Below are 13,039 nucleotides of genomic sequence, written 5' to 3'. Positions count from 1 at the left end.
AAGATTTTTTAATAATGTTTATGTCGGATGGTTGTAAGTCAGAAAGTAGTGTGGCGAACTCTAAGAGTTCCTCAAAAAGTCCTTTGTATATGGAAGGATAATAACTTTCAACATGGAACAGGCGTCTCGAAATACCCGCTCACTCGCTCGCTCGCTCGACGACTAGGTGGAGGATGAGGTCTCCCTACCTATCCGAATACCCGTCAAACTTGCTTAAGAGGCAACGCCTCACCTTAAGAGAGTCACAGTTAGTCCCGCCGTTGACCCGTTAGGGTGCCGGTCGGTGTGTTTCGGCGTGTTTCTTTCTTACTTTAGCTAGCTCGCTCCTCTAACACAATCCATCCGTCTAGGCTTGCTAAAATAAATTTATTATTATTTTCATTCTATCTAAATAATAAAGAAAAGTAGTTTTCATGTGAATGTTATCATCTATAATTTTAACTTTGTTTAATAAAGAAATCATGTTAAGGATATCGACTGCGGCCGGGTACCGGAACCAGGAAAGCTCTGTCTTACTCCCACACGTTTTAGGGTTTAAATTTTCTTTTTAAAAAAAATTAAATTAAATAACAAAAAAAAAAAATTAAACTTGGATTAAAAAAAAAAGATAAAAAGAAAAAAATAATCGTTCGAAAACGGATCCAGGAAAACGTTGGAAAAGGTTCCCCCACCACTGTCCGTTCGTCTTTCCGGTACGAAACGGACTCGGTCGTCGTTCCTCATTGAGGACATATCGTTTCGGGCGAAGGCTTAGTCTCAATAGATCGCAGTGTGGTGGCTGTTCTGACACCCCGAGCCTGAAGTCAAGTGGTCTACGAGCGATCCCTCGTCTCACGCTCCACAGGGGGTTCGAAACAGGACGGCAATAGCAACATCCCGCCGGTCGCGCATGTCGAGTCGGTTCGCCAGTTCGCGCACGCCGCCGCGTAAGCGGCAACGACGACAGCGACCCGACGACGGCCCAGTGACCGCCGACGAAACCACCACCGCCGCCACCACCACAAGCGACGACGACCGCTATGGCAGGCTCCAGTTGAACGGAAAGAGACGCCTTTCCTAATACCGTGACGGCACCACTCGCGGTTCCGGCTTAGAGGCTTTAAGTCGTTATCGCGTGGAGGCAGCGTGGCACCGTTGCTCGTTCGAGCGAGCACGCGAACCGTTGTTCCGATCCTGCGGTAGCTCTCGTACTGGACGGGATAGCTGTGGCCACGGCCGACGTAACACACGTGTCGATCGGTAGGATAAAACTAACCTGTCTCAGGACGGTCTAAACCCAGCTCACGTTCCCTGTCAGTGGGTGAACAATCCAACGCTTGGCGAATTCTGCTTCGCAATGATAGGAAGAGCCAACATCGAAGGATCAAAAAGCGACGTCGCTACAAACGCTTGGCCGCCACAAGCCAGTTATACCTGTGGTAACTTTTCTGACACCTCTCGGCGGAACGGAGCTCTCCGCTCGGAAAGGATCGATGGGCCACGCTTGCACGGTCCGTATTCGTACTGAAAATCGAGATCGAGCGAGCTTTTGCCCTTTTGCTCTACACAAGGTTTCCGTCCTCGCTGAGCTCGCCTTGGGACACCTGCGCTACCGTTTGACAGACGTACCGCCCCAGTCAAACTCCCCGCCCGCCACGGTCCCCGGCTAAGGGTCGAGCGCTGAATCCAGAATCTTGGGAGCCCACGCCCGTGGGGTGATACAGGATCCTATATATGAAAATCACAGAGAAATGCTTCACCGGTGAATCAGAACCAACACCTACAAGAAGGTTTCGCAATGCCGCATTAAATAGGTAAAAGCCAGGCGAGGAGCCGCGCATAGCCTTTAGGGAACCCGCAACCTCTTCCTCACAAAAGGGGGGCAAGCACAGACCACCACTTGTGCCCCCTAGACTGCACCGGTCTGTTGTCCGGGTCGCCAGGTGCGGACAATTTCCGCTCCCAGAAATCCACAGACCCCGGCGGAAGACGTCGTTCAGCACACGATGGTGTCTCCCTCCATCTCCCAGAGAGGACCGCGTCGGCCCAGTCCATCCGCTTAACACTATACAGTCGCTGAATGGCAGCATAAGCCGCCCTTTGCAACGCCCTTTTTTCACCTTTCGGGGCACCAGCTGCAGACCTAGGTCTAGAGCCTTTCCTCCCGTGAGACTGGTTCTTTCGAGCAAGCCTCCCAGACCGCTTGTGACGAAGCGGCCGGCCCGACCTTAGCGCATCGTCCCCCTCCCTTCCAGTGGACGGGAAGAGGTAGCGAAGGAGGAAGGTGTCGATCTGCCCGGTTACCACCTCCAGGTCGGTACCCTGGCGGATCAAACCAAGAATCCGGCACAATTCAAAGCGAGCCTGATTCTCCACCTTTGGCCCCCAGCTCCGATCATCCACAGCTGGATTCAAAGAATCGCACTCCACACCCGTCTCCCCCGCAAGAGAGCTCACACTATTAACACCCGCCGGAGACTGTTGCTTTGCCAGATGGATTAGGCGCTTCCTCACCGCCTCAGCCGAGCGGCCAAAACGGGGAGAAATTGCAACACACAACTCCGCCTTCATTCTATATCGATCCCTCATCTCGGACGCACAAGCTTACAAAAGAGCTGACAAAAGAGCATCCTCCTCCTAACTCCAGGTCGAACCGGGCGGGCCCCAGCCACCCTGTCCTGGGTGAGATCTTCCGGATGGGAATGCCTCCGATGTTGGGATAAACCGCGACCAGAAGCAAAGCCACGTCCACATGGCACACAAAGGGGGAACGATTTCCATTACCATCCGACCCAGTCAACCGGTCGCTGAGAGTAGCAGGGTCAATCGGTCGCTGGGGGTAGCAGGGTCCACGGAACCAGGGAATTCCGTGTTTACTTTAGTTACTTTTCTAGGAACCGCTGCTATACCCTCCCGGTGGGAGGTCAACACACCAGGAGGGTTTGTTACACCCTCGGCCGTCTGGCCTCAACTGTTATCTTCCAGCATCAACCCGACTCTCACCACGAGGAGGTGGTGCAACAAGAGAGTCATAGTTACTCCCGCCGTTTACCCGCTCTTGGTTGAATTTCTTCACTTTGACATTCAGAGCACTGGGCAGAAATCACATCGTGTCTGTACGGGTCGACTGGCCACACCATTTTTTTTTAATTGTACAGTCGGATTCCCCCGGTCCATACCAGTTCCGAGTTGACCGTTCGCTGCCTGACGAACGCCCCCACGCCGAGAGAGACGCTGGGTAACAGGCGAAGAGGGACGGACGCTACCGCGAAGCAGCACCCACCTTCACCCGAAGAGGGGCTGGAAGCCATGGCGCTCCACGAAGACCCGGGCGAGGAGCCGTTTTGCTCGCCACCCGACGTGCCGGTAGCAACGAGGCGGTGCCGCAGGCGGACGAGTCTCTTGGAGGTGCCGACGGAAATGGACCGGCAAAGCGACGACGACACAGCCGCGAGGAAACCTCACCCCTTTTTGAGGAGGATGGAGACTTGCCACGAATGGCCGCGAAGCCGCCCGCCACCACCCTAACCCTGGAGTGAAGCACCCACAAACCGCACCGCTTAACCGCCGCCCCCAGAAAGACGACCCGCCGACGGTCCCCACACGTTTTTGGTCGACGGCACAATCCTGCCGCCCGACGGCGGACTCCCACCCGTATCGCTCTCCCCCACGTGCTTGACCACGACTGCACCGGACGCCACCGCACAACGGACCGCTCGACCCCTATGCCTTCGCCGCAAAGCGCGAACGGAGCGAACGCTACAGCTCTGTACCGGTTCCTCGCTTCGCGCGGGCACGGCCCGACCGACCCGTCCTCGGAGCTAATCCTTCTTCTGAAAGTACGGATCCATTTTGCCGACTTCCCTTACCTACATTGATGCCATCGACGAGAGGCTGTACACCTTGGAGACCTGCTGCGGATGGTGGGTAAGGACCGACTAGAGAGCTGCGAAAACCGGACCCGGATTTTCCAGGGCTGCCGAAAGCGCACCGGACGCCGCCCGAGCCGTGGCGCTCTACAGATACCTTTTCCGTATCTCTGGACGAGCTTATTCTACCGATATGGTCCTTTACGAAGAAGCGAGAACTGTTCCCGGGGCTCCCGGCGACGTCTCCAGGCTTGCTTGCGTCACCGCAGTTTCACCCGTGAAGCGACGGGCGTCGCCGACATCGCTGCGAATATTAACCGATTCCTTTTCGACGGGAGGCCGGCCGCTTATTTACTCAAAACATTGGAACTCTTTTTCAGTTTCGTTCGTTTTGTTTTTATATCCTTTCACGGATCCGGCGCTTTTGGGAAGACTTTCGCATACGTCTTACGACCGACTGACCCGTGCTCGACCGCTGTTGGCACGGAACCCTTCTCCACTTCGGTCTTCGAAGGTCTCGTTCGAATATTTGCTACTACCACCGAGATCTGCACCCGCAGTCGGCTCCACCCGGGCTAGCGCCCTAGGCTTCCGTGCTCGCCGCGGCGCCCTCCTACTCGTCGCAGCATCGTTTCGGCGCGAAAGTTCATCGCTCCTCGCCGCGACGGTCCGACATCGGTCCGTCGCTCCAGCGCCATCCATTTTCGGGGCCGGTCGATTCGGCAGGTCAGTTGTTACACGCTCCTTGGCGGATGCCGACTTCCGTGGCCCCCGTCCTGCTGTCTATATCGACCGACACCCTTTCGGGGATCTCATGGGTGTCGCGTTATGCACCTTAGCCGGACGTTTGGTTCATCCCACAGCGCCAGTTCTGCTTACCAAAAGTGGCCCACTTGTCACTAACATTCGAGGTGACCGCCGCCACCGGTGGCAGCGGTGGTGGTAGGGTCGGCTCCGTCGTTCGGGAGAGTCGGCCCGGTCAACCCGTTCCGAGTTCGAGAGAAGGGCGAGGCCGTGAACGGCCCCGGGGCCTCTAATCGTTCGCTTTACCGGATGGAATTGCGACGATCGAGCCCCAGCTATCCTGAGGGAAACTTCGGAGGGAACCAGCTACTAGACGGCTCGATTGGTCTTTCGCCCCTACACCCGGTTCCGACGATCGATTTGCACGTCAGAGGCGCTCCGGACTTCCACCAGAGTTTCCTCTTGCTTCATCCCGACCGGGCGTGGATCACCATCTTTCGGGTCCCTGGTAGCTCGCTACGCCAAACTCGGTCGAGTCGTACTCGCAAAAAGGGGAAACCGACCCAGGGGTGATGCGCCCATGCGCAGCGCCTAAACTCGACAACAAAATAGGACTAGTTCAAGCCGCGGGATCTCGCCGATGGGGGGAAGGATGGTGGAAGCTGGCGCCCGGCAATCGCCCTTGGGATAAATGAATGCGCCGGTCCCCTCTCGGGGAGGAGGGAAAATCACCAAACGCCAGCCACGGGCCTTCCCTCTCCTCGCGGAGAAGGAAAAGTGCGGGCCCACAGTAGCGACAGCGGAAGGCCGGAACGGCGCGCCAGCGGAATCGGGCACGGTTCGGAGGCGGGTGAGGCGAGAGAAGACGACGGCACGAGACCGACGACACCCCCGACGACCCCCGGACGACTTCGCCACGACACCTCTCCCGATCGACGCCCTCCTACACACTCGCTCGCTTTTGCTTTGCCTTCGAGGTTAGTCAGAGGCGGCCACTACGACCTGCGAACGGCCAGGACTCCTCGGTCCGTGTTTCAAGATGGGTCGGGTGGGTTGCCGATGCACGTCGCTGACCCGGGGTGGCGGGTGGCTGAGAAAGGCGCCGCTGAGCGACCTCTCCGGAAACGGGCGCGGGCGGGGTTGCTCCCGACAAGAACCCGAAACATCGGCGAGGTGCGTGACGGCGAGGCCGCGCCAGTCCTATCCCGTCTCTCATCGCGCACGTGCCTGAGACTGTAGGGCGCCAGAAAAAAGCACTCATTTGAAATGAGGATTAAGGGACTAAAAAAGAAGCGAGAGTTACTGGATCTTCCTATAACACATCCACAGTGCATTATCTACTCTCCATTTCAAAAATATGAAAAGGTAAAAAAAAATCAGGTACAAGGACTTATTAATATCTACTTAATGTAAGTCCGTTGTTCCATTCCCAATTCAGACGATATTTTAAAATAGTCTCTCCTCCCTATTAATGTGTGGATATTTTTTGCTTTACCTACCTCGAGTTTGAATGTTCGAGCTTATAGCTCTACCGTATAATTAAAACATGATAATTTAACTTTATCGATTTGTTAAGTTGGGATATTTTGTATTAAGAAGGACTCGTTTAAAACCTGAGTAATACCGTTTCGGTTACGTATGAAGTTTAGACTAGATGAAAATAATACATACTGCTTCAACAAGCGGGGTAATAGTGGCGTTTTTAATTGGGAAAATTCTGTTTTCATGGGTGATTTTTTTTTTGGGTTTAAATATGAGAACTCAGTATTGGTAAATAATGGCATGTTTATCAAAAATATTTATAAATAAAAAACAACAAACAAACTACAAGATAATTACTGTTAAAATGTTCAGAGTTTAAGTCAAAGCCGAAATGAGAAATAATGTTTGCAATACAAAATGTTTTCGATATTAAGATACATATATTTTAAAAGTTATAGATAGAAAATAGCTTAACTTAACTTTTTGTCCGGACAGTTTGATCCTCACATCCTGAGTTCGTAAAAGAAGGAAAGACTAGCCTACCTAACTGATTTTATTCCGGTTACTTAAAAAATATGATGGAGGTTGGCGGTGGCAGGGTAGTAATCTTGGTTAGGTTCTGTATTATTTATTACTTTTTATTCAACAATGCTTTTATTTTTGGCTTCATCTACCTCGAGTAAGAATGTGTCAGCTTCTAGCTTTGCCTTATAATTAAAATACGATAATGAAACCTTTATCGATTTGTGAAGTCGTGTTATTTTGTATTAATTTATATTTGAAGAACTCGTTTAACAACTGGTTTAGAATAATACCGTTTGGTTTACGTATTGAATTTAGAAAAGGTAAAAATAATGCATATGCAGAGAACGATCCGCGTTTATATATTTATTTCAAAATTGGGTGCATGGATCTTAATCATAACGTAGGGATATTTCTTAGAAAGTTTTCCCACTCTGTGGCTTATCTTAAGTGCGTCAGTAATGTTTTTCTAATGTCCTTAATTTGATATGTGTCTAATTTTTTTTATAGCTGTTGATAATGTTTTCATTCAGAAAAAAAAAAAACTCATTACATCACAACCTAACGATGGCTTAATCTTTCCAGGGCTGAGCAGGAACAGCTAGAAACAGCTCATCCGACTTGGCAGTGTAAAAAAAAAAAAGACTCCCTGGCTTAGTGGGGGATGCCCTTTTCTTTTCTCTTCAACTTCTTTCCCAGAGAAGAGACGTTGCAAACCTCGCTCTGCTTTATTCTTATTTTTATAGTAAATGCTCAGCTGAGCTTCAATCTATGGCCCCCTCTCGTAAAACTTTCACAAGAAACACTCATCTAGCTTAAAATACTATCAATAATTCCACCCACTCTTTATCTTTGTTTAAACCTAAATGTATATACCATGAACAAAGCTTCTTTCTTCGAAGTACACGTCTTTGGAACGTCTTACGTGCCCTTTCTTTCTATCTGACTATAATTCGATTGTCTTCAAGTCCACCTTAAACAAGTTCTTGATGAAGCGTTCCGCTAAGTAATCCAATTAACAACATTCCCACTACTTATGTTTACTACGCCGTAATCACATTGACTAATGTATACCAATTAACGCTTTTTTCGAGTGGTCTCGGGGCCTTGATAAGTGATGATTCCTCTGTAAAAAAGATGTTCAAGATTCGAGTTTCACCTTTATTTTGGCTCATTAGTAAGACACATCTCAACTCAGGATTAGGAAGCCGAGCTTCTTGCATGCGTAGCAAGCACCCTACTAACTGAGCAAACAATGGAGTCTTATTACATATCACAGATCAAGCAAACCAAAACGAAATCCGACATATATATGTGTGTAATGTTTAAAAATAATTTTGCATTTTCATGATATATATATATATATATATATATATATATATATATATATATATATATATATATATATATACACACACATATGCACATACATATAAATATCTACATGCATATTTATATATATATATATATATACACACCAATATATATATATATATATATATATATATATATATAGACATGTAGACATGTATAAATATAGTTAGAACGATAGATAAACAATTATACACACAAACACATGCATATATATATATATATATATATATATATATATATATATATATATATATATATATATATATCATTCAACCACGGTAGTGGTTGAATATATGCTTAAGTCCGAAATTGAGTTAATCGAGACACATTCAAACCCCCACCACTAATTTCGTTCGCAACCAAATTTCAAACAGGTTATATAGTTGGATAGAACACCTCATTAGTTACATTTTGAAAATAAATTTCGAAAATTGGTTCAGTAGAAAAAAAGTTACAACAAAATATGTGGGTTCACAAACAGGAGAGTAAGTACATAAGTGACTAACGCTTTTTTATGTTGCATAACTTTTTTTTGTATATAAATATTTTTTTACTGCGATTTTGCCAATATGACATGTTAGCGTAAAGGTTAGAGTACCGGGGGTTGGTGGAAAGATTTTAGGTTCAATCCCGTGTATAGTTTTTTTTTATATTTTAAAAACCAAATTTTAAAAGAGGATTCAGCATACAGTTCCATAGTAAAGGTGATAAAATCCCACTTTGGGGGTTCATTTAACTACTTCCCTTTTAACAGTTGCCCTCAATAGTTCTACTTGAACTGTTCTGTGCCTCACCATATACTCAATCCATCGGATGAGTACTGGTGGCACATTGAGTTATCGTAGCAACTTGAACATACTACTGAAGGGTATGTTGTCAAAAGCTCCAACAATATCTAAAAAGACACCGAGTGGCATCTTCTTTTTTGTTACTTTACGCTCTATACAGATCACGAATTCATGAACCGCAGTCTCGGTAGAGACCCTGGCTCGGAACTACTGTGATATAATGATAAATATTGCATAAATGTGTGTTAGAGAGCTAATTTTTTTTACAATCATTAATAAATATTATAAATTTATATATTAATACAATAGCAATGCCTGGAAAAATCATGGATTATATGGAAAAATGCGCGCATGAAATGTAATATTCTTAAGATTTTATTAAACCTGAAAAAGTAAAGGACAAGAAATTCAACCTGGAAAAGTAAAGAACAAGATATTCTAGTAAAGTAAAAATAAGAATTTTTTAGACTTAAAATATTGCAGCTAAAAATGAATTAAATAATCCTAATTATGATATAATAAAATTATTAATTTTTTGTAAATTATAAAATTATTATTTCCATCTACTAACTAACTAAGGAATTAATTTTATTCAAACAATTTTCACTACATAAATATATGCAAATAATAGGGGGGAAATAAGTTCAATCAAGCGACTGACACCCTTTCTAACTCAACAATAAACAACAACATATGCAAATGATAAATAAAATGTTTATCAATATTCAAATTTTATTTTTAGCTGCAATATTTTAAGTCTAAAAAATTCTTATTTTTTTACTTTACTAGAATATCTTGTTCTTTACTTTTCCAGGTTGAATTTCTTGTCCTTTACTTTTCCAGGTTTAATAAAATATTAAGAATATTACTTTTCATGCGCGCATTTTTCCATAATATATATATATATATATATATATATATATATATATATATATATATATATATATATATATATATACAAAAGAATTACTTACATATTTGTTCAGTTTACTGTATACGCATATTACGTATTGAAATAACATCTACGTTATTGCAATCCGGCTTTTTTAGGATATGTAGATCTGTGAAACATTTCAAGTAATGAGTTTTTAATATATTATACGTAATGGATTTTGGTATAAATAAACAGACGATTTTGTTTACAAGTTCTATTCTATTTTATTTCTTGCTCGCTCTGTATCCATATTCACTGATTTTTTTAATGAAGTAATCTGGTCTGTAATTAATGTTTAGAAAAAATAAAATAATTATCTTCTTCTTCTTATTATTATTATTGTTATTATTAAATATAGATAAATGTAATAAGTTATTCAGGACTTTGTATTATACTGTATATACCACGATTTTACAACACTTGCGCCATTTTTCTGTCTCTTTCTCACTAGCTGTAAATTTTTAACTGTTTTTCCGTTTTTCTGTTTGATGCTTCTTATTTTATGAATCTATTTCCACAGAATACTTGATATTACCTTTTAGAATATTATATTTCTATTGTTTGTATCTTAAACTTACGTTCATGAATGTTTCCTTTCTACTATTATTAATGATTATCTACTTATTGGTTTCAAATTTTGCATGCAATATTTAGTTTCGATTTTTATCTCATATATAAATATCAATATTGGTTTCGATTTCTGTCTGGCATAAAAATTGGCATCGCAATTTTTAGATTCAAAATCCAATTCGCCAATTTCCAATTATAGTAATTAATCACTAAAAATATTCCCATTATTATATCAATTAAGATTTACAAATATTTATACGCCATTATATAGTAATTATGTATCCAAATTTTTGTTATGACGTGATAATTTTTTTTTGGGGGGATAGTACTGTTATTTAGTCATCAGCCAATACTTGAATTTCTGAATTTATTTACGACGAGAATTTTAAAAATAAGACAACACTTTTTGACAAGATTTGCAAAGAAATTGAGATTAAACCTCATATAAAATATGTTTTAACTTTTTTATTAAATCAAAATGTTATAATAATTAGACTGCCCGTGATCCGTTGCGTCAGTATGTTATATGAGCAATGGAATTACTGTACAAGCATGACAATTTGTACGTAAAGAAAATTGTTTTTTGTGACATAACAGAACCATTTCGGTGAAAGCATCTTAAAATGAAAAAAAAGAATATAAATAGATTCCTATGAGTCGTTATGTTTATGATTGTTTATTTTTGGAAAAAAACATTTACACCAATTGAATTGTAAGTGGTTTGCCATACTTATAAGTAAATGTTCAATGAAATGATATCATAATACTTCAAGTTAAATTCAAATTTTCCTATATCTTTTTTTAAAATGAAATCGTTAGTTGAAAGTACAGAATAGGTAAACACACTCTCCCATGTTAAGAATGGCTTTTTAAATGAAAAATGAAAATAAAATGTAACTTTCTTCTCATTCAACTTAAACCAACATTCATGACCCATTGAGTTCAACATAGACTTCGTATCCTCGTAGGGGATGCTCTTTTCTCTTCCCTGCAACCTCTATCTCACAGAAGAGACGTTGCAAATTTGTCTCTGCTTTATCGTTATTGTCATGGCAAGTGCCCGGCTGGGCTCACTTCTATGGTCCCCCTCGCCAAACTTTCACAAGAAACACCCGTCGAGCATGAAACACTATTACTAATGCCCTCCACTTTTATCTGTTCCTAAACCAAAATGTAGCATCTATGAGCAAGCTTCTTTTTAGAACGGCACACCTCTGGAATTGTTTTCGGTTTTTCTGCTTTCCAGCTGACTACAGTATGGTTGTATTCAAGTCTTACGTAAACAATTTCGTGGTGAGCCATTCCTTACAAGTTAACAAATTTACCGAACCTCTATGGCTCACAGTTACTATATTACTCAATTTCTACTGTGCATTTTTGACACTTATCCTCGAGTGGCTTCTTCGCTTTTATAAGTGGCGATTTCTATGTAAAAAAACATCGAATGATTTTACGTGTCAACTGTTCGAAGTGAATCGCAAACCTGATATGTCGTGGACTATCATCTAAGCCTCAACCTATATCCTATCGTAGAAATGTTGCATACCACTGCCTTTTTTACAAATATAAAATGTTGGATGCTCTGTCGAACTACAATACCTCATACCCCCTCGACGTAATTTTCCAGGAAAAACAGGACAAGCAGCGAACTCCTAACCCTACAAATAGAGATATCTAGATGGAAGAAAGTCTTCTACTCTCGTAGTTTCTTCCCAAGAATTTCAATACTTTCGATGTACTATCGAGGTTCTGCTTCCCCAAATATACACACATGAAGAACTGGAAATGTAATGCCACCAGACATCTGGTTACTCACCTTCCTACATAATACCCCTACAACTTATGCCCCTGATAGAAGTTCCATATATTAAAGAGGCACTGTGCCTTGTTTGCAGTGCAAATGTTACAAACATGTAAAATCTTGTTAAAATATATATGCTGTTTATCGAATCACTTATGTGAACAGTGTTTACATATGAAATAACTTTTAAATGTTTTTTGTAAATAAATAAAAGAGGTTTGGGTTACGCCTTCATATTTATCCTCAACTTATTTGAAGTTTGTTATAATGTAATCTGTCTGCAACAAATCTAAAAACTAGAACGTTATTTCAGCGTGCGGTTATAGTTTGAACCCGGACATTTAATGTGCGTGCAAGGACTTCATTTATTTATTCCTTCCGTTAACACATGTGGACCATTGTTTTAAAAACAATAGGCAAGCTAGAAAAAGAAGCATATGTAACCGAAAAGTAATCCACACATGATATATGCAAAGAAAAATGTATCACAATTTGCAAAAAACGCATCCGAAATACGTCCATATAACTTACGTTTACACATTTACGTACACAAAGCAATAGTAAAAACACATGTACCAATACTGCTATAAAGATACATAGATTAAAAGAATTAACAATCATAAACACATACAGACCACATACAGTCATTGTGCATTGAAAAAAGCAGTAAAATACACTTAATCTGAAAAATATTATAGAGATTTAACTTAATACACATTTTAAATTTGTTAAATCTTGAAAATTCCTAAGTTCTCCATTCTTAAATATATATATATATATATATATATATATATATATATATATATATATATATATATATATATATATATATACACACACACATATATATATATATATATATATATATATATATATATTAACTCCCCTCATTGTTTATTACACAGAAGATAGCTCACAATCTATAAGGGTAGTTTTTATACTGAAGATATTCATAATCGACTCTATTTAATATATG

At 42.2% G+C, this 13,039-nt stretch overlaps 1 pseudogene; it reads right to left on the bottom strand.

Moving 5' to 3' along the window:
• Positions 1 to 1,047: 1,047 nt before the first annotated feature.
• On the bottom strand, positions 1,048 to 6,187 carry LOC145249275 (large subunit ribosomal RNA; annotated as a pseudogene).
• Between the last annotated feature and the right edge of the window lie 6,852 nt (positions 6,188 to 13,039).

This window comes from Euprymna scolopes, chromosome 27, assembly GCF_053919585.1.
Source record: "Euprymna scolopes isolate OS-2025 chromosome 27, ASM5391958v1, whole genome shotgun sequence".
Lineage (NCBI taxonomy): Eukaryota > Metazoa > Mollusca > Cephalopoda > Sepiida > Sepiolidae > Euprymna > Euprymna scolopes.
This window is presented reverse-complemented; position numbering and strand designations above follow the sequence as displayed.